The sequence below is a fragment of the Oncorhynchus gorbuscha genome, linkage group LG04 (genome assembly GCF_021184085.1).
Source record: "Oncorhynchus gorbuscha isolate QuinsamMale2020 ecotype Even-year linkage group LG04, OgorEven_v1.0, whole genome shotgun sequence".
Taxonomy (NCBI): Eukaryota; Metazoa; Chordata; class Actinopteri; order Salmoniformes; family Salmonidae; genus Oncorhynchus; species Oncorhynchus gorbuscha.
In genome coordinates, this window is record NC_060176.1 from 77,860,405 (window position 1) to 77,884,474 (window position 24,070).

Consider the following 24,070-nt stretch of genomic DNA (forward strand, 5'->3'; position numbering starts at 1 on the left):
GCATGGGCCCTAATTGGAACCTCCTTGTCTCTCTCTCTGGCGCTCTTTTCCGGACAAACAGTCATTCTTATTTAATAAACCTGCCCTGTTCTGCCTTTGATCTGGCACACCTGAATAAGTTAAGCCTGTTTGCTTAGCCTGTGCTAGATGGAAAATGCAACTGGAGATATTTGTAAAAATTTCATGTGTTTTTTTCTAAGTGGGAGTCAAACACAGCATCTCTCATTAAAGGGATACTTCGGGATTTTGGCAACGTGTAACGGCGTTCGTCTGTTGAAAGAGAGTCAGACCAAAATGCGGCGTGGTAGTTACTCATGTTCTTTAATGAAAAAACAACGATAAATGAAATAAATAAATATATACAAAACAACAAACGAAACGCGAAAACCTATACAGCCTATCTTGTGATAACAAACACAGAGACAGGAACAATCACCCACAAAACACACAGTGAAACCTAGGCTACCTAAATATGGTTCCCAATCAGAGACCACGAGAATCACCTGACTCTGATTGAGAACCGCCTCAGGCAGCCACCCCTACTCAGCCGCAGTCCCAATGCCTACAAAACCCCAATACGAAACACAACAAAATAAACCCATGTCACACCCTGGCCTGACCAAATATATAACGAAAACACAAAATACTAAGACCAAGGCGTGACAGAACCCCCCAAGGTGCGGACTCCCGGCCGCACACCTAAACCCATAGGGGAGGGTCCGGGTGGGCGTCTGTCCACGGTGGCGGCTCCAGCTCGGGACGTGGACCCCACTCCAACCAAGTCTTAGTCCCCCTGTAACGCGTCCTTTGATTGGCGACCCTCGCCGCCGACCAAGGCCTAATAACCCTCACCAAGGACCCCACTGGACTGAGGGGCAGCTCGGGACTGAGGTGGAAGCTCGGGACTGAGGGGAAGCCCGGGACTGAGGGGAAGCCCGGGACTGAGGGGAAGCCCGGGACTGAGGGGAAGCCCGGGATGGAGGGGAAGCCCGGGACTGAGGGGAAGCCCGGGACTGAGAGGAAGCTCAGGCAGGTAGTTGGCTCCGGCAGACCTGGCTGGCTGGAGGATCTGGAAGAGTCTGGTTGACTGGCAGATCTGGAAGAATCTGGTTGACTGGCAGATCTGGAAGAGTCTGGTTGACTGGCAGATCTGGAAGAGTCTGGTTGACTGGCAGATCTGGAAGAGTCTGGTTGACTGGCAGATCTGGAAGAGTCTGGTTGACTGGCAGATCTAGCTGCTCTGGCTGCTCCATGCAGATTGGCAGCTCTGGCTGCTCCATGTAGACTGGCAGCTCTGGCTGCTCCATGTAGACTGGCATCTCTGGCTGCTACATGTAGACTGGCAGCTCTGGCTGCTCCATGCAGACTGGCAGCTCTGGCTGCTCCATGCAGACTGGCAGCTCTGGCTGGTCCATGCAGACTGGCAGCTCTGGCTGCTCCATGCAGACTGGCAGCTCTGGCTGCTCCATGCAGACTGGCAGCTCTGGCTGCGCTAAACAGGCAGGAGACTCCAGCAGCGCAGGAGAGGATGAAAGCTCTGGCTGCGCTAAACAGGCGGGAGACTCCGGCAGCGCAGGAGAGGAGGAAAGCGCTGGCTGCGCTGAACAGACGGGAGGCTCCGACAGTGCTAGAGAGAAGGAAGGCTCTGGCTGCGCTAAACAGGCGGGAGACTCCGACCACACTGGAGAGGAGAAAGGCTCTGGCTGCGCTGAACAGGCGAGGCGCACTGAAGGCCTGGTGCGTGGTGCTGGAACTGGTGGTACTGGACCGAGGACACGCACAGGAAGCCTGGTGCGGGGAGCTGCCACCGGAGGACTGGTGTGTGAAGGTGGCACAGGATGGACCGGACCGTGAAGGTGTACTGGAGAGCCTGAGAGCAGGGCTGGCACAGGACGTGCGAGGCTAGGTAGGTACACAGGAGGCCTAGTGCGTGAGGCTGGCATAATTTTCACAAGCCGACTAACACGCACCTCAGGACGAGTACGGAGCGCTGACCCAGGTGCCATCAAATCCCCTACACGCTCCGTCGGGCGACTATCTTGCATACTACGCCAAATCAACTGCTCTCTCTCTTCACTCTCCTCCAATTCCATTAACAACTCCTCGAGTGTCTCCTCATCTCCCATCTGTTCACTCTCCTCCATTCTGTCCAATAAGTCCTCGACCCTCTCAGACTCAGCCCTCAGCTTCGCCGATAGCTCCGATAACATCCATGGCTCCTTACGGTAATCAGGGGGAGTTGGCTCAGTTCTGAACCCTGACTCTGCCACACTCTCCCTGAGCCTCCCCCCAATAAATGTTTGGGGCTGACTTTCGGGTTTCCTTGCCAACCGTGTTCCCTCGTAACGTCGGCTCCTCTCCACTTTCACCGCCTCCAGTTCTTCTTTGGGGCGTCGATATTCACCAGGCTGAGCCCAGGGTCCTTTTCCGTCCAATATCTCCTCCCAAGTCCAGAAGTCCTGTGATCGCTGCTCCTGCTGTCGCTGTTGCCTGTTACCACGCCACTTGGTCCGGGTGGGGTGGGTGATTCTGTAACGGCGTTCGTCTGTTGAAAGAGAGTCGGACCAAAATGCGGCGTGGTGGTTACTCATGTTCTTTAATGAAAAAACAACGATAAATGAAATAACTATATATATACAAAACAACAAACAAAACGCGAAAACCTATACAGCCTATCTTGTGATAACAAACACAGAGACAGGAACAATCACCCACAAAACACACAGTGAAACCAAGGCTACCTAAATATGGTTCCCAATCAGAGACAACGAGAATCACCTGACTCTGATTGAGAACCGCCTCAGGCAGCCAAGCCTATGCTAGACACCCCTACTCAGCCGCAATCCCAATGCCTACAAAACCCCAATACGAAACACAACAAAATAAACCCATGTCACACCCTGGCCTGAGCAAATATATAACGAAAACACAAAATGCTAAGACCAAGGCGTGACACAACGAAGCTCTTTATCTACTTCCCCAGAGTCACATGAACTAATGGATACCGTTGTTATGTATCTGGATACAGTTTGAAGGAAGTTGCTAAATAGCGTCAGTACAATTACTAACTAGCTTTAGCACAATGACTGGAAGTCTATGGTAACTGCTAGCAAGCTAGTAGATATCATAGACTTCCAGTCATTGCGCTAAGACAAGTTATCATTGGCTCGCTAAACTACCTCTAACTTCCTTCATACTGGAGGCAGATGCATACATGTAAATATAGTATCCACAAGTTCATTTTACTCTGGGGAAGTAGATTAAAGCATCCCTATAGTCCCATTGGACCGGGAAGTCTGCTAGTTTAGGGAATGACAGGAAATTGGGCAACTAACATGGTTAGCCAAGCAAGGCAGGTGAAGTTACTTCCTGAAAGACATGGTAGACATGCCATTGGTGGGTTGGACCAGCAATCAAAAATAATAATAATAACTGGTGGGACTTATATAGCGTTTTTCAATGACCCAAAGACTCTTTACTGTTGTATAAACTAAACAAAAACACAGAGATCAAAACAAGACGAGGCCACACTAACAGCAGGAAGAAACAAAAATGTGAAACAAATATAAGGTGTAAAGTCTTAAATGATGGGGAATGGCTTAAATAGGGGGGAGGGGCTTAATCGAAGGAAGATAGTGTAATGGGTGTGTGTGTGTGTGTGTGTGTGTGTGTGTGTGTGTGTGTGTGTGTGTGTGTGTGTGTGTGTGTGTGTGTGTGTGTGTGTGTGTGTGTGTGTGTGTGTGTGTGTGTGTGTGTGTGTGTGTGTGTGTGTGTGTGTGAGAGAGAGAGCGAGTGAGCGAGCAAAATAGAGAGCAAGAGAGGGTGTGTGTGTGCATGCGTGTGTGTGTGAGAGAGCGAGTGAGTGAGCAAAATAGAGAGCAAGAGAGGGTGTGTGTGTGTGGGGGGGGGAGGCTTAAGGGTATACCATGGTGAAGAGGTGGGGCTTTAGGAGGGACTGAAATATGGTGATGGACTCAGTCAGTCGCGGATGGCCGGAGGGAGGGAGTTTCAGAGCCTTGGAGCAACCCTGTGGAAGGCCTCGGTCACCGAAGCTCTGGAGCTTGGAATGTGAACGGCAAGGAAGCCTTCTGTGGTGGAACGGAAAGAATGTGAGGGGTTGGTTAGGGAAGAAGTGGTCCTTCTGTAGCTCAGTTGGTAGAGCATGGCGCTTGTAACGCCAGGGTAGTGGGTTCGATCCCCGGGACCACCCATACGTAGAATGTATGCACACATGACTGTAAGTCGCTTTGGATAAAAGCGTCTGCTAAATGGCATATATTATTATTATATATTCAGAAGTAAAGTGGGTGGCAAGGTGGTAAAGGGTTTTGTACGTCAGAAGGAAGATCTTGTAGTCAATACGTTGGGAGACAGGGAGCCTGTGGAGTTCATAGAGGACAGGGGACAGATGACGAATGGCTTTAGAGTTGTGAACCATTTGGAGCTTTTGGAGGGAGATTGCATTGATACCGGAGAGTTGCGAGTTACAGTACTCGAGACTGGAGGTGATGATTGCGTGGATGGGGGGTTTCAACGGCAGGATGGGAGAGATAGGGTCTGCTCGACTTAAAAATATATATTATTAACCATCTCAATCCTACTAATTATTTATATTTCATACAAAAATGCACAAAAAATGACAAGGAAAATAACTTCATCACAGACAAATTAATTAACTATATTCTGTAATGCCACAAAATCTCACGTTTTTGGGATGTAAATTATACAATCTACTGTAACTTGAAGGAGGGATCCATGATACAGTACTTGAGGGAGATGTGGAATCAAGTACCCTATTATGAGTGATGTCTGATGAAATTCTGTTGCTGCTTGCCGTGCTCCTTCACCAAGGGAAAAGGTTGTCTTGAAGGGTACTCAACCCTTCCTATTGATTCTGTGTGGCTCAACCCATTTGTACGCATCACACTCCAAGCTGAGGCAGCCGTAGGACCCCTGTCCACGTCTTGTGTTCTGCCTGTCTGGACAAGACTGTGACGTTCCTCTCAACATTCTCAGCTTGCTCTGCCTGGCCAGTCCAAGCAACTCCAAGGGGAGACACTCGCTCTCTCTCTTTTACCACTCTCTACTTCCACGCTAATCACACACTAGACAGTTCCACGGGCTCCAACTCTACTTCAAAGTCAACCCATTTCCAGGAGTCTGAAGGGCTTGTCAGCGGCGCGGCGAAGGCAGGCGAGAGGAGGAGAGCGAGCGGTGGCCGTGTGGGTGGCAGGCAGGCAGATAAAACACATCCGCACATAGAGGTGTCAGCGCTTTACCACCGGGGAAAAACGGTATACCGGTTTCTATACTTTATGAATGTTTCTATACTTTATGAATGTTTCTATACTTTATGAATTTTTCGTTATGAGAAGGAAAACTTTGCCTTTTTTTTCCTACCCCTTCTTCTTCCCCTCTTCAAATCTCCCCTCCAGTGAGAGTGCCGATGTCCTCATGTTCGCTGCGTGAATTAAGTTGCATTCCGAGCGCCATTGTTAGGATAATGGGAAAAAGTTATCTTCAAAGCGTCGGTGGGAGAGCGGGCGGGGCCTGAGAGGAGCTGCCACTACCAGGCCTAATCCGTGAAATTACACCTGCCTCTGTCACTGTGCTGTATTAGCACCCGACTGCAGCAGCCTTGTAAAACTATTCAAATTAACAAAAGTTTCAGATAGGGACTTAATTAACACCCTGGCCTCTCCCCTGGCACATCACACACACAGGTACTCTTTCATGTTTGTAAGAAGTGGAGAAAGAAACACGAGCTAAATTGGTTTTGGATGAAAAATTGCCAGGAGGGTATAGTGGGTTTTTACAACACCTACTCAGAGCCTTGGCAAGATGAAATGGACTAGGAGCTAAATGTTTGGTGGAACTTGGCTCTATCGCTCGCTTGTGTACGTACCCCCTGTTCTTCTGTGTCTCACTGATGTTTCACCTTTGTTTTGTGAGTTGAACAGAAATGTTGGACCAGTGTCAAACACAGCAGTAAGAGAAGCAATGACTCTATTGTGAGTTTCCGGGCTACACTCTACCATTGGAACAAAAAATCCTATTTTAACATGACGTTGTTTTCAAAGTTGAACAGATTCTCCACTCGTGTATCTGTGGTGACGAATGATTACACCGTTAATGTTCTCTAAATCATGAGCAGGAGGATTAAATGCGCGCACACACACACACACACACACACACACACACACACACACACACACACACACACACACACACACACACACACACACACACACACACACACACACACACACACACACACACACACACACACACACACACACACACACACACACACACACACACACACACACACTGGGCCATTCCAATTATCACTCTGGTGACAGAGCATGTTCCTTGGCGGTACTAGTGAAATGATGGTGTTCGGTGATTGCTGTGGCATCCACACGTCTCATTAACTTTGACAGGAGAGACAATGTAGGAGCACTTCTACCCTTCATCAGTGAACTCTGGTTGCATATCAACCCACCTGCTGTCCCTACTGTGGTCATAACAATGTTCAGCAATTAGGTGCCCATATTGTGCCTGAGTAACTCAATGATGCCTCTGAGTGACTGAGACTGAGGAAAGTGAGATTATTTTTTCTGTGTATCGGGACCCACGGTCCACATTGACCGCGTTTTGGGTCCAGATCCCGACCGCAGTCCACTTGTTGAGTATGGCCGTGATAGACTTTGATCAGGTTGGGAATGATGAAAATCCACTTCATCTCTCAAAGCAATAAGCAAGGTGGCTGGACCCGTTAGTCTCTGCTCTCTCTCTCTCTCTCTCTCTCTCTCTCTCTCTCTCTCTCTCTCTCTCTCTCTCTCTCTCTCTCTCTCTCTCTCTCTCTCTCTCTCTCTCTCTCTCTCTCTCTCTCTCTCTCTCTCTCTCTGAGTTACCCGTCGACTCAGTCATTGGAGGTGTTTGGACCTCCACCAAACTCTCCCCATTAATTATGTATCTCTGCCAGAGCAAAGGCCTGTATAATCTGCTTCATCTGGTGACAGTAAGTGACAACCTTCAGGACTAAATGGTGATATAGCTGATGCCGGTGCCTTTGATACCTGGCTTCCTCTCGACTGTCACTGGGGAGATCAAAAGGACCCTGATGTATCCTCTACAAATTCAAAGCGCTTGGTGGACTCATCAGGTAAATAAAATATGAATGTATTAATGAGGCAGTTGAAACATTTCACACGTTCAAACACGATGTGCCCACCACCCAAGTGATGAAAGAGAAGGTGTGGGTTGCTAGACTTCCCTGCCTTTCCAGATAGAACTCGCTGGAAATTCCCCTCCTCTCTGCAAGGGATTGGAAAAATCTATTTTTAAACAAAAACTTTTGTAAAAAAAATAGTTTTTAGTTGTGACCTGGATTATCCTCATAGGGGGCACCATCCATCTAGGATACTCCCTTACACACTGCATAAAATGGCTTGTTTGCTAACAACCCCCTATCAACTTGTCTATTGTTCTCATTGAACATGGGACAATATAGTCAAGCAATTCACATTTGCATTGCGATTTAAATAACATGTTATTTGTTGACTTAATATAATACAAATTTGATCAATTACGATCTGGTTCGGTCAAATATGGATAGAGATTTTTTCTTAGTATATGCCTCCGGTGTTTTATGTTAGGTCATCATCATCTGATGAATTTTAGTCAGGATCTTTTGTTTTGGGTTAAGAATGTAATGTGCACTCCAACCAGCGGTGGTAGCAATATGCTAAGTAGATGTCCATATGCCTGAGAAAGGAAACATAAAGCCGGGGCAAATTCTGTCTCTACGAAAACTCTGGGTTGTTTTGTTATGAGGAACACGTCACAACAAATCAAAACATGGAAATGGTTACAGAAATGGTACCACCACACTCCTCATCTAGGTATGAGGTAGTCTGATTATTAGTGTCTATCTATAGAACACAGGCACTGCTCCCATAGCTACCAGAGTTAGCCCGGCTGGTGTAGCTACTAGCTAGCCTGCTGTAGCACTCAGCTAGCTAGCTACCTAGATATATTGTTGTGTAATGTCCAACAGATCACATAAATACTTTACATTCAATGTTAGTAACTAGCTAGCTACTAACATTATTAAACTGTAATAAACTGGTTTTTTTTTAAAGAATGTTCAGGTTAGCTAACCATTTTGTCTAGCTAATGCTAGCAAGCTTGCAGGCTAACTAGTAAATGTTTGCTAACAACGATTATAGGGCTAATGTTAACATTAGATAGCTAGACTAGCTACAATAACGGTTATTTGTTCTTTGTTAAGCAAATATTAGCTATACTAATATTCAAATCACATTATTGTGCTAATGATGGTTTTCTGGTTTCTTAACAGGCAGTCTATCAGCTGAATACCAAGTAATGGTGGTATGCCAGAGACAGCTTAGTTTATAAATGGCCTGCCAGAGACAGGTTAGTTTATAAATGGTATGCCAGAGACAGGTTAGTTTATAAATGGTATGCCAGAGACAGGTTAGTTTATAAATGGTATGCCAGAGACAGGTTAGTTTATAAATGGTATGCCAGAGACAGGTTAGTTTATAAATGGTATGCCAGAGACAGGTTAGTTTATAAATGGCCTGCCAGAGACAGGTTCGTTTATAAATGGTATGCCAGAGACAGGTTAGTTTATAAATGGTATGCCAGAGACAGGTTAGTTTATAAATGGTATGCCAGAGACAGGTTAGTTTATAAATGGTATGCCAGAGACAGGTTAGTTTATAAATGGCCTGCCAGAGACAGGTTAGTTTATAAATGGTATGCCAGAGACAGGTTAGTTTATAAATGGTATGCCAGAGACAGGTTAGTTTATAAATGGTATGCCAGAGACAGGTTAGTTTATAAATGGTATGCCAGAGACAGGTTAGTTAGTTTATAAAATGGCCTGCCAGAGACAGGTTAGTTTATAAATGGTATGCCAGAGACAGGTTAGTTTATAAATGGTATGCCAGAGACAGGTTAGTTTATAAATGGTATGCCAGAGACAGGTTAGTTTATAAATGGTATGCCAGAGACAGGTTAGTTTATAAATGGTATGCCAGAGACAGGTTAGTTTATAAATGGTATGCCAGAGACAGGTTAGTTTATAAATGGTCTGCCAGAGACAGGTTAGTTTATAAATGGTCTGCCAGAGACAGGTTAGTTTATAAATGGTATGCCAGAGACAGGTTAGTTTATAAATGGTATGCCAGAGACAGGTTAGTTTATAAATGGTATGCCAGAGACAGGTTAGTTTATAAATGGCCTGCCAGAGACAGGTTAGTTTATAAATGGCCTGCCAGAGACAGGTTAGTTTATAAATGGTATGCCAGAGACAGGTTAGTTTATAAATGGTATGCCAGAGACAGGTTAGTTTATAAATGGTATGCCAGAGACAGGTTAGTTTATAAATGGTATGCCAGAGACAGGTTAGTTTATAAATGGTATGCCAGAGACAGGTTAGTTTATAAATGGTATGCCAGATACAGGTTAGTTTATAAATGGCCTGCCAGAGACAGGTTAGTTTATAAATGGTATGCCAGAGACAGGTTAGTTTATAAATGGTATGCCAGAGACAGGTTAGTTTATAAATGGTCTGCCAGAGACAGGTTCGTTTTTAAATGGCCTGCCAGAGACATGTTAGTTTATAAATGGTATGCCAGAGACAGGTTAGTTTATAAATGGTCTGCCAGAGACAGGTTAGTTTATAAATGGCCTGCCAGATACAGGTTAGTTTATAAATGGTATGCCAGAGACATGTTAGTTTATAAATGGTATGCCAGAGACAGGTTAGTTTATAAATGGCCTGCCAGAGACAGGTTAGTTTATAAATGGCCTGCCAGAGACAGGTTAGTTTATAAATGGTATGCCAGAGACAGGTTAGTTTATAAATGGTATGCCAGAGACAGGTTAGTTTATAAATGGCCTGCCAGAGACAGGTTAGTTTATAAATGGTATGGCAGAGACAGGTTAGTTTATAAATGGTATGCCAGAGACAGGTTCATTTATAAATGGTATGCCAGAGACAGGTTAGTTTATAAATGGCATACCAGAGACAGCTTAGTTTATAAATGGTATGCCAGAGACAGGTTAGTTTATAAATGGTATGCCAGAGACAGGTTAGTTTATAAATGGCATACCAGAGACAGCTTAGTTTATAAATGGCCTGCCAGAGACAGGTTAGTTTATAAATGGTATGCCAGAGACAGGTTAGTTTATAAATGGTTTATAAATGGTATGCCGGAGACAGGTTAGTTTATAAATGGTATGCCAGAGACAGGTTAGTTTATAAATGGTAGGCCAGAGACAGGTTAGTTTATAAACGGTATGCCAGAGACAGGTTAGTTTATAAATGGTATGCCAGAGACAGGTTAGTTTATAAATGGTATGCCAGAGACAGGTTAGTTTATAAATGGCCTGCCAGAGACAGGTTAGTTTATAAATGGCCTGCCAGAGACCGGTTAGTTTATAAATGGTATGCCAGAGACAGGTTAGTTTATAAATGGCCTGCCAGAGACAGGTTAGTTTATAAATGGTATGCCAGAGACAGGTTAGTTTATAAATGGCCTGCCAGAGACAGGTTAGTTTATAAATGGTATGCCAGAGACAGGTTAGTTTATAAATGGCCTGCCAGAGACAGCTTAGTTTATAAATGGTATGCCAGAGACAGGTTAGTTTATAAATGGCCTGCCAGAGACAGCTTAGTTTATAAATGGTATGCTAGAGACAGGTTAGTTTATAAATGGTATGCCAGAGACAGGTTAGTTTATAAATGGCCTGCCAGAGACAGGTTAGTTTATAAATGGTATGCCAGAGACAGGTTAGTTTATAAATTGTATGCCAGAGACAGCTTAGTTTATAAATGGGTTAGTTTATACATACCAGAGACAGGTTAGTTCATAAATGGTATGCCAGAGACAGGATCGTTTATAAATGGTATGCCAGAGACAGGTTAGTTTATAAATGGCCTGCCAGAGACAGGTTAGTTTATAAATGGCATGCCAGAGACAGGTTAGTTTATAAATGGTATGCCAGAGACAGGATCGTTTATAAATGGTATGCCAGAGACAGGTTAGTTTATAAATGGTATGCCAGAGACAGGTTAGTTTATAAATGGTATGACAGAGACAGGTTAGTTTATAAATGGTAGGCCAGAGACAGGTTAGTTTATAAATGGTATGCCAGAGACAGGTTAGTTTATAAATGGTATGCCAGAGACAGGTTAGTTTATAAGTGGTATGCCAGAGACAGGTTAGTTTATAAATGGCATGCCAGAGACAGGTTAGTTTATAAGTGGTATGCCAGAGACAGGTTAGTTTATAAATGGCCTGCCAGAGACAGGTTAGTTTATAAATGGCCTGCCAGAGACAGGTTAGTTTATAAATGGCCTGCCAGAGACAGGTTAGTTTATAAATGGTATGCCAGAGACAGGTTAGTTTATAAATGGCCTGCCAGAGACAGGTTAGTTTATAAATGGTATGCCAGAGACAGGTTAGTTTACAAATGGTATGCCAGAGACAGGTTAGTTTATAAGTGGTATTCCAGAGACAGGTTAGTTTATAAATGGTATGCCAGAGACAGGTTAGTTTATAAATGGTATGCCAGAGACAGGTTAGTTTATAAATGGTATGCCAGAGACAGGTTAGTTTATAAATGGCCTGCCAGAGACAGGTTAGTTTATAAATGGTATGCCAGAGACAGGTTAGTTTATAAATGGTATGCCAGAGACAGGTTAGTTTATAAATGGCCTGCCAGAGACAGGAGAAAAAGCGCAGTCAGAACGAAAACCAGAGCAACCGTCCACATCCACCACCAACACCCCATACACATACAGGCACCATTGCTGCTACTAGTTATTTTTAATTAATAACTTTTTGGGGTGATAATAAGGGGTATTTATGATTTATTTTATCTTGTACACTTCTTTTTAATATTTATATATTAGAGATATTGTATTTTATCATGTGACATTTGTCAGTAAACACTTGGCATTTCCTTGATTTGGTGACAGAATGAGAACCCAGTAGTGCGGGGAGAGTCTGGGGGGACGGGTCTGTAACAATGGTGAGGCGTGAGTGTCTCGAAACGGAATGGCATATCTCACACTGTAGACATCGGCATTCAGGATCTCTAGTCTCCACTGAGTGTTGTTAACACCCGATGGTTCCTCTTATCCAACAGTCGGTGGCGAAACCCGCTTCTGAGTGTTCAGAGATAAAAACACTTCAGTTCTTCCGACTGCCATGGAAGAGGCTAAAACTATGGGATTTGGTGCAGTGACATTAATGGTGTCCCATGTGAGAAGGGGAAATGTGACACAGGATTGTTCCTGACCCTTTTCAAGACTTGCCTAACCAATCCACTCTTTTTTATTTGCTTGCATATTTTGGAAATACAACGAGCCAGATCAGTCTATCCCGTACCTCCCCATCCATCGTTGTAGGCCTTTAAAAAGGGGGATTTATACGAGAGATCTTCGCAAAAGACAAAAAGAGGGATGGTGATGATAAGGATGGGGGACATTTTTACCTGCCCCTCAAATGTGAAATGTAGCTAATGTTTTCAACTTGACAGAACAATATAAATTCTCTGATTATACTTGTGTGTAGATGAGTGCAGATAATGAATCTCAAAAACTAGCTTTGTGTAAAGAATGTGACATGTATTTGTAACAAGGGGAGGGATTACGGCAGCAGGACCCTCGGTTTTATTTCTCTGCTGCCTTTCCAATCTCAGGCAGTGTTAAGTGGTACTACCAGTGGAGGGGTAATTACAGTGGAGTTAACTAAACCCTGCTACCACTGAATCAAACAAGCAGCCAATGCATATCCAATTAGCACACAGAGTGCTCTCTAGTCCAGAAATATCATTTGAGACATGCTCCTGCATCAGGCCAAGCATGTGGGGCTTCGGAAGGACAACTGAACACCACCCCCATCCCCTACCTCTCTACCTCGGCTGACCCTACTGAGGCTGGGGACAGATTTAACATCATGTCAGACATCAATTTACATGGCCCTCTATTCCTGCTTCTCTCCTGGCTGGCTCTGGCACTGGGAAACAAGCGACCCTATGAGAGTGGAGCCCCTGCCACAGGATGGGAGATGGACCATCTGCCTCCCTCCCTCCCTGTGGTCCCACAGCTAGGCATTGCCAAGCAGAGCTTGGAGCTCAGATACAGCTGGGTGCACAGAGAGTTGTTTTCTAATCATTGTAATTGGAAGTATTCCGATATTATTTCCATTTTATTTTATTTTTTAGTTTTTAGCTGGTAGTGGAGCAGAGTAATTAGGGAGCCACAGTCTCTTGGCAGTTTAGCCAATCAGCCCTCAGTTTAGCTTTGCCCGCTCACACCTGTCATGACAGGAATGATAACGAGCCCAACTCTGCTGATCAGAATCAAGGATTTGTTGCCATGGTAGCTTGCAAACTACTTCAGCAACCTTACCTTGCCCATATGGTCACATATAAAGGCCTATTTTACTAGCTGTAGGCCTGTCGTCTCATGCAGGGACTTCCTAATGGGAACAAAATGAATGATCAGTCAGATCAGATCAGACAAACCAGAGAAAGTAGGATTTTATTAGCTTGATAAAATAGTTAATTGGTTAACTGATTTCTATTTGTTGCAAATTAGGTGAAATATTATTATTATTTTTATTTTTTATTTTTTTAGGATGCACATACATACACACAGGCAAGCACACACACACCTTTTACTATTCTTTTGGGGACCAAACAATTGATTCCCATTCAAAATCCTATTTTCCAGAACTCCTAACCCTGAACCTTTAACCTTTAACCCTAATTCTAACCTCAACTCTTACTGTAACCCTAAACACAACCCCTTCAGCCTAAAATGTCCCCACTTGTCCAAATGGTCTTTGCTTTGATTCTGGTCGCCACAAGGATAGTAATACCCCTCCTCCCCCCCAACAAACACACACATGCTGCTTCCTGGGAAGGTAAAGAAATATAGTCAGATATCTGCATTTACTGTATGGTTTCTGTGTCTAGCTGTATATATCACTGCTGTGATGGTCCTGGTACCATTCCTGTTGCTGTGAAGCACCTTGGGGAGGAGGTTATCTCCATGTTTGTTCTGCAATTTTTGGAATATGAGGTGCAGGGTGGGGGCATGTATTTTGATTCCTCCTCAAAGGAGATAGAGTGAGACACATCAAAACAGAGCGAGATGGACGGATAGAAAGAGGGAGAGCATTGCTTAGCATAGATATGCCACGTCCCTTGACCATGGTGGCGAGGCCTAGGCGTCTAGGCTGGGTAAACGCGAGACAAATGACACGCTGAAGTGCGTGTGACAGATTGTGAGGAGTGTTGTTTGCACACACTGCTGCCTCCATCCATCACACTTAGTGGCCTGGGCTCCAGATGTCAGGGCCACAGCTGCGTAAACGGCCCCGGGAACCACCAGCAGGATTGGATAAACACTTCCACTGTGGTGGGGAAGGGGGGTAGTCAGGCCAGGCCAGAGGCAGGGCCCCTGAGGGCTAGGGTAAGGTTGGAGGCTGGCAGTAGGAGTCTTTTAAGACCAGCAATTGGGTGGGGGGGGGGGGGGGGTTGCTGAATATGGGAAAGAATTGAATGTTGGCTGATATTATTACTACTTGCTGGGCTTTGGAAAGCTGATGATATTATGAAAACTAAACCTGAACTTGTTCATATATATAAATCGGTCAATATAAATGAATTCCTTAAGACCTACTCTATGGATTTCACATGACTGGGAATAGAGATATGCATCTGTTAGTCAAAGATTTCTTTTAAAAAAAATGGTAGGGGTGTGGATCAGAAAACCAGTCAGTGTCTAGTGTGACCACCATTTGCCTCATGCAAGGCAACATAAGCTGTTGATTGTGGCCTGTGGAATGTTGTCCAACTCCTCTTCAATGGCTGTGCGAAGTTGCTGGATATTGGTGGGATCTCCATGGGTGACATGTCTGGTGAGTATGCAGGCCATGGAAGAACTGGGACATTTTCAGCTTCCAGGAATTGTGTACACAACACCTGTTCACAACATCAGCAAAGCTCTCACCCACATAATGTCATACTGCATCTTTATGTAATACATGTATCACTAGCCACTTTAAACAATGCTACCTAATATAATGTTTACAAACCCTACATTATTTATCTCATATGTATACGTATATACTGTACTCTATATCATCTACTGCATCTTTATGTAATACATGTATCACTAGCCACTTTAACTATGCCACTTTGTTTACATACTCATCTCATATGTATATACTGTACTCAATACCATCTACTGTATCTTGCCTATGCCGCTCTGTACCATCACTCATTCATATATCTTTATGTACATATACTTTATCCCCTTACACTTGTGTCTATAAGGTAGTATTTTTGGAATTGTTAGCTAGATTACTTGTTGGTTATTACTGCATTGTCAGAACTAGAAGCACAAGCATTTCGCTACACTCATATTAGCATCTGCTAACCATGTATATGTGACAAATACAATTTGATTTGATTTGACATGGTCTGCGGTTGTGAGGCTTTACTGTGTGGACACAAATTCTGACAAATTCTCTAAAATGACGTTGGAGGCGGCTTATGGTAGAGAAATTATTATTCCATTCTCTCACAACAGCTCTAGTGTGTATTCCTGCAGTCAGCATGCCAATTTCACACTTCTTTAAAACTTGAGACATCTTTAGCATTGTGTTGTGTGACAAAACTGCACATCTTTTAGTGTCCGAAGCACAAGTTGCACCTGTGTAATGATCATGCTGTTTAATTAGCTTCTTGATATGCCACTCCTGTCAGGTGGATGGATTATCTTGGAAGAAATGCTCACTAACAGGGATGTAAACACATTTGTGCACAACATCTGAGAGAAATACATTTAATTTTTGTGCAATATGGAATATTTCTGGGATGTTTTATTTCTGCTCAACAAACATCGGACCAACACTTTATGTTGTATCTATATGTTTGGTCAGTGTATTTAATATCTCCTCATTTTATTCATACCTGAATGATGAATATATAGTTCAAGTATAATCAATACAATCAATCAATATAATAATTGTTCCCTGTCATATTATTAGAAATATTTAATCAAGTGAAGACCTACAGAAATTCATCCTCCAAGACAACCTCCTCCGACTTGATCATATGCGAAAAACAGCCAATAACAAAGTGATTCCCTTGATTATAACTACTTAATGCCCAGTCCTAATGAATTAGTGCATCATGAAGTGTGTCAGTGGCGGATGTTTGCAACGGTACTCATGTAAAACTCATCCTGATTAAATGTCAAAGTCCCAGCAATGCTCTTTCTAACTTGCTCAGGTCTCCAAAACCCCATGCGCCATTTTAACTCATCTCTCCACAGTGGTTTAATAACCTGTGATATTTACGACTCTCTGCAGCTGTCATCTTCAACCAATCCCCCGGCTGTTGGTTCTCTAGACTGTCTCATTGTGTAATCCTGATGGACGAGGTTGGTTACTCCTCAGTGCTGTTGTATGGAGGACTTATCTGACTCTATAGTTCACAACAACAATAAAGAGAATGAATAGCAAATATCATTTTTCTTATGCTGATGGGCTTAATCCAAACCAAAGCCCAAATCACAAAGGCCAATCCCACTGGGTTGTCGGTTGTCTGTTCCAGCTCTGAAGGGTTAGGGAGGTATGTGAGAGGAATGATTTTACATGTTCACCCACTTCTACTCCCTTCATTTGTTAAAAATCTCTGTTTGTTAAACATTATTTCCTGCCTTGTACAAATCTAGGATCAGTTTACCCCAATCCTAACCTGAACCATTAGTGGGGAACATGCAAAACTGACCCAAGATCAGCGTCTAGGGGCAACTTCACCCTACACCAGACTTTGGTAGGTGTGTTTTGAAAGAGGGTGGGGGTTATCTTAATGGGGTAGGATGATCAAGGAGCACAGTGGCAAAAAAAATTAGCATGAATGCCCTATACCAAAATGTGTTAGATATAAAATAGTTATGTAATAAAACACTTTATTTTTACACAAATTCAATTGGAACACAAAAAATGCATTCAACCCATCTTCGCTTTCACAAATACCTGAAAAGCGAGTTTGAAGTGCATTTCCAAATTCCAAACTTTTTGATTGGGGGGGAACCATATTACAGAATGTAAACTGCTCGTGTGGCTTTGCCTCACGAACAAAGCCTCGTCTGACACCAATCGTGTCATAACATCCTTTAGGTTACTAATGGACTGGTAATGCACTGTCCATATTGCTGAGTAAAGACTTGGGAAGATAGGATAAGTTAAGCAGTACAGTATCTCTGTCACGGTCGGGTAAGAGAGGAAGAAATATGTTCTGCCAGCTCTCTACAGGCACGGCCATTACATTTATGGATGAGGTGCATATGCCAAGAGACAGTCAGACAGTTCTCCTCCGTTTGCCACACATGAAAAGAAACATAATTAATGGACTAATTAATACCATTAATTAAGCTACTTATTCAAATCAGCATAGATTTCCATTGAAGTGTCATCGGTATGTGAAAAGAAAAAGATTGGATTCACTGGAAGTGAACAAAAACCCATACTGTGAACTCATAGTTTTTAATTTCTGAGGAAGTAATTGTCTTTCAAAAACAATAGGGGGTGGGGGGTTGACAGTTTTTTTAACAGAAATGAGGGGGTTCTCCAAATCAGTTTTGTTCCCAGTAGAATGCCATGAACTGTCAGAAAAGAGAGCCCATTTGGAAAATGAGAAATTACAGTTTTTGGAAAACAGAAAAGAGCCACCTCGTGAGAATATCATATCTCACTAACTCAATTTTGTTCCCCGTAAAAAGCCATGAAGTGTCAGAAAAGAGGTCCAATTTTAAAATGAGAAATGTCCACCCCCACACTACAGTAGAGTCTCACAGTTTTGTTTTCTTTCAGGGTTTTTTCTTACTCTTCATGTGAGGACAGGAGGGGGGTGTGGCTGTAAAATACCAGCAGGAAGCACCTCACCAGCTCCTCTTCTGCCAGATTGAAGGTGTTTCATTATCTTTGGATAACACCACAGGCAGGGGAGCCAGCTAGCCTATCACATGCCACTGGTATAGGTCCTGGGGATTGACGGCTTGTTTCCTGGGGAACGACGACTTGTTTCCTGGGGAACAACAGCTTCTTGCGGGAACCTAAGTATATGCTGAATATGGTAGAAGATTTTGACTGGAAGACAAAATATGACATGTCCAATATATTTGCCATTTTGTAAAAGGTGGCACAGGGATATGAGTGGCAAAATTGACATATTTACTCAGTATTCACCTCCACTTGCATGGTTCAGTATTCACCTCCACTTGCATGGTTCAGTATTCACCTCCACTTGCATGGTTCAGTATTCACCTCCACTTGCATGGTTCAGTATTCACCTCCACTTGCATGGTTCAGTATTCACCTCCACTTGCATGGTTCAGTCCATTGCATGGTTCAGTGTTCACCTCCACTTGCATGGTTCAGTAATCACCTCCACTTGCATGGTTCAGTGTTCACCTCCACTTGCATGGTTCATTCACCTCCACTTGCATGGTTCAGTATTCACCTCCACTTGCATGGTTCAGTATTCACCTCCACTTGCATGGTTCAGTGTTAACCTCCACTTGGTTTCAGTATTCACCTCCACTTGCATGGTTCAGTATTCACCTCCACTTGCATGGTTCAGTATTCACCTCCACTTGCATGTTTCAGTGTTCACCTCCACTTGCATGGTTCAGTGTTCACCTCCACTTGCATGTTTCAGTGTTCACCTCCACTTGCATGGTTCAGTGTTCACCTCCACTTGCATGGTTCAGTGTTCACCTCCACTTGCATGGTTCAGTGTTAACCTCCACTTGCATGGGTATTCACCTCCACTTGCATGGTTCAGTGTTCACCTCCACTTGCATGGTTCAGTGTTAACCTCCACTTGCATGGTTCAGTGTTAACCTCCACTTGCATGGTTCAGTGTTAACCTCCCCTTGCATGGTTCAGTGTTAACCTCCACTTGCATGGTTCAGTGTTAACCTCCACTTGCATGGTTCAGTATTCACATCCACTTGCATGGTTCAGTATTCACCTCCACTTGCATGGTTCAGTGTTCACCTCCACTTGCATGGTTCAGTGTTAACCTCCACTTGCATGGTTCAGTATTCACCTCCACTTGCATGGTTCAGGTTGGTTCAGTGTTAACCTCCCCTTGCATGGTTCAGTGTTAACCTCCACTTGCATGGTTCAGTGTTAACCTCCACTTGCATGGTTCAGTGTTATTCAGTGTTAACCTCCACTTGCATGGTTCAGTGTCCCCTTGCATGGTTCAGTGTTCACATCCACTTGCATGGTTCAGTATTCACATCCACTTGCATGGTTCAGTATTCACCTCCACTTGCATGTTTCAGTATTCACCTCCACTTGCATGTTTCAGTATTCACCTCCACTTGCATGGTTCAGTATTCACCTCCACTTGCATGGTTCAGTATTCACCTCCACTTGCATGGTTCAGTATTCACATCCACTTGCATGGTTCAGTATTCACCTCCACTTGCATGTTTCAGTATTCACCTCCACTTGCATGTTTCAGTATTCACCTCCACTTGCATGGTTCAGTATTCACCTCCACTTGCATGGTTCAGTATTCACCTCCACTTGCATGGTTGTATTCACATCCACTTGCATGGTTCAGTATTCACCTCCACTTGCATGGTTCAGTATTCACCTCCACTTGCATGTTTCAGTATTCACCTCCACTTGCATGGTTCAGTGTTAACCTCCACTTGCATGGTTCAGTGTTAACCTCCACTTGCATGGTTCAGTATTCACATCCACTTGCATGGTTCAGTATTCACCTCCACTTGCATGTTTCAGTATTCATTACATTACATTACATTACATTTAAGTCATTTAGCAGACGCTCTTATCCAGAGCGACTTACAAATTGGTTTTCACCTCCACTTGCATGGTTCAGTATTCACCTCCACTTGCATGGTTCAGTATTCACCTCCACTTGCATGGTTCAGTATTCACCTCCACTTGCATGTTTCAGTATTCATTACATTACATTACATTACATTTAAGTCATTTACGCTCTTATCCAGAGCGACTTCAAAGTTTTCACCTCCACTTGCATGGTTCAGTATTCACCTCCACTTGCATGTTTCAGTATTCACCTCCATGCATGGTTCAGTGTTAACCTCCACTTGCATGGTTCAGTATTCACCTCCACTTGCATGGTTCAGTATTCACATCCACTTGCATGGTTCAGTATTCACATCCACTTGCATGGTTCAGTATTCACCTCCACTTGCATGGTTCAGTGTTAACCTCCACTTGCATGGTTCAGTATTCACCTCCACTTGTATGGGAGAGGGATTCTAACAGCGGAAATATCACTGCAACACTTGTTATTAATTTGATTGGCATACATGGACAATTATTTCTGGTGTGAAGAAATTCAGTGATAGATTCCAGAATCATCTGCCGTTAAGTGTAGCCCTACATAATGCTGACAAAACTGTAATCAGTCTCACGCTATAACATAGCCCTTTTATGAGACATGACTCATCCCAAAAGCTGCTATCAAGCCAGACTGGCTCAAAATCACAATGTGGACCTTTAAGCACAATAAAGTATATTCAAACATGCTTTAGCCTACCAGGTGGGATCAAAATATTTTGTTGAACTTAAACTTGCAGAAACAGTTTTATTTTGATTATATTTTTATTTTTTATTTCACTCTGGTTTAGATTCACTCACCACATGCCCACTCGGTGTGTCGCTTTTCATGGCACCCCACCAGCCGGCCTGATTGGACCAAAGATGTTTTCCATTTCCACATTTGTCCATTACGCTTCTCATCTGATAATCTTGGAGGATGTGCACCAACCAACCCAAGTTTAATTGGCTTGAGAGTGCATTTTTTGATCTGTCATGCTCAATTATTCCTTATAAATTTTCATTTCCAATGCCTCTGTGAGCACACACCAAGCTCCTGACAAAGGAGACCCTCTGTTTCTTCTCATTAACTTCTGAAATTGGACACATTTAGTCATTTTTTACCTCATAATTCATTTTTGTGTCACACTGAGAAGCTTTGCCAATGTGTATAGACTTTAGTCTCTTTAAAATAACCCACATAGACACATTAGATGTTCATTATGATGACATTTTAGTGCAGAATCTGTCAGAGAAATAGGTTTTAAAGGTAGGCTAAATAAAATCGAATTTTATTGGTCGCGTACACAGTTTAGCAGATGTTACAGCTTATGTAACTAACTGCTTATGTAACTAACTGCTTATGTTACTAACTGCTTATGTTACTAACTGCTTATGCTCCTAACAAACCTACACAAAAAGACCAGTTTAAAATTCAACCTCAGCTGAATACAGTGTGTTTTGGTGAGTTTTGACTATGGTCATCTGGGGAGCCGATAGTTGTATTCAGGGGTACCGTTGGGAGTTCTTAGGCTCCTCTACTTCCAATTTGGCAGGGTGTCACTGTAAAAGGACTAAACAAAATGAGTAATTAACTGCTACTTATGCAAACGTGTGTGTGTGTGTTCATGCTTTTGTGTGTGTGTGTGTGTGTGTGTGTGTATTTTGATAGCAGATTTCATTAAATTGGCATTACTAGGCAGATTAGAAAAAAAGTACCTCCTCTAAATGAAAAAAAGAGGGATGAAACAGGAGGGACCAGATGGGAAGAGCATTACCGAGGACTGTTGCTGAGAATCTCATTAAGCACCATTTCATCTCTCAGCGGGTTCGCCAGTGAATATTCTAATTGCATCTAAGGAAGGGGAGAAGAAATGCCAAAGTACATTTGGATCAACGATAACACAGGAGATACGATTGCAATACCCTCATTTGAATCTCATGTGGATCGCAGGTTCTAGGCATGATGGTCTCCTTTTCTCCATGAGTATTCATAGGCTGTCCCAATAATATATCCTTTCTCCATGAGTATTCATAGGCTGTCCCAATAATATCTCCTTTCTCCATGAGCTGTCCCAATAATATCTCCTTTCTCCATGAGTATTCATAGGCTGTCCCAATAATATCTCCTTTCTCCATGAGTATTCATAGGCTGTCCCAATAATATCTCCTTTCTCCATGAGCTGTCCCAATAATATCTCCTTTCTCCATGAGTATTCATAGGCTGTCCCAATAATATCTCCTTTCTCCATGAGGCTGTCCCAATAATATCTCCTTTCTCCATGAGCTGTCCCAATAATATCTCCTTTCTCCATGAGTATTCATAGGCTGTCCCAATAATATCTCCTTTCTCCATGAGTATTCATAGGCTGTCCCAATAATATCTCCTTTCTCCATGAGCTGTCCCAATAATATCTCCTTTCTCCATGAGTATTCATAGGCTGTCCCAATAATATCTCCTTTTCTCCATGAGTATTCATAGGCTGTCCCAATAATATCTCCTTTCTCCATGAGTATTCATAGGCTGTCCCAATAATATCTCCTTTCTCCATGAGCTGTCCCAATAATATCTCCTTTCTCCATGAGTATTCATAGGCTGTCCCAATAATATCTCCTTTCTCCATGAGTATTCATAGGCTGTCCCAATAATATCTCCTTTCTCCATGAGTATTCATAGGCTGTCCCAATAATATCTCCTTTCTCCATGAGTATTCATAGGCTGTCCCAATAATATCTCCTTTCTCCATGAGCTGTCCCAATAATATCTCCTTTCTCCATGAGTATTCATAGGCTGTCCCAATAATATCTCATTTCTCCATGAGTATTCATAGGCTGTCCCAATAATATCTCCTTTTCTCCATGAGTATTCATAGGCTGTCCCAATAATATCTCCTTTCTCCATTAGTATTCATAGGCTGTCCCAATAATATCTCCTTTCTCCATGAGTATTCATAGGCTGTCCCAATAATATCTCCTTTTCTCCATGAGCTGTCCCAATAATATCTCCTTTCTCCATGAGTATTCATAGGCTGTCCCAATAATATCTCCTTTCTCCATGAGCTGTCCCAATAATATCTCCTTTTCTCCATGAGTATTCATAGGCTGTCCCAATAATATATCCTTTTCTCCATGAGTATTCATAGGCTGTCCCAATAATATCTCCTTTCTCCATGAGTATTCATAGGCTGTCCCAATAATATCTCCTTTTCTCCATGAGCTGTCCCAATAATATCTCCTTTCTCCATGAGTATTCATAGGCTGTCCCAATAAATCTCCTTTTCTCCATGAGCTGTCCCAATAATATCTCCTTTCTCCATGAGTATTCATAGGCTGTCCCAATGATATCTCCTTTCTCCATGAGTATTCATAGGCTGTCCCAATAATATCTCCTTTCTCCATGAGTATTCATAGGCTGTCCCAATAATATCTCCTTTCTCCATGAGCTGTCCCAATAATATCTCCTTTCTCCATGAGTATTCATAGGCTGTCCCAATAATATCTCCTTTCTCCATGAGTATTCATAGGCTGTCCCAATAATATCTCCTTTCTCCATGAGTATTCATAGGCTGTCCCAATAATATCTCCTTTCTCCATGAGCTGTCCCAAAAATATCTCCTTTCTCCATGAGTATTCATAGGCTGTCCCAATAATATCTCCTTTCTCCATGAGTATTCATAGGCTGTCCCAATAATATCTCCTTTCTCCATGAGTATTCATAGGCTGTCCCAATAATATCTCCTTTTCTCCATGAGCTGTCCCAATAATATCTCCAGGCTGTCCCAATAATATCTCCTTTCTCCATGAGCTGTCCCAATAATATCTCCTTTTCTCCATGAGTATTCATAGGCTGTCCCAATAATATCTCCTTTCTCCATGAGCGGTCCCAATAATATCTCCTTTCTCCATGAGTATTCATAGGCTGTCCCAATAATATCTCCTTTCTCCATGAGTATTCATAGGCTGTCCCAATAATATCTCCTTTCTCCATGAGTATTCATAGGCTGTCCCAATAATATCTCCTTTCTCCATGAGCTGTCCCAATAATATCTCCTTTCTCCATGAGTATTCATAGGCTGTCCCAATAATATCTCCTTTCTCCATGAGTATTCATAGGCTGTCCC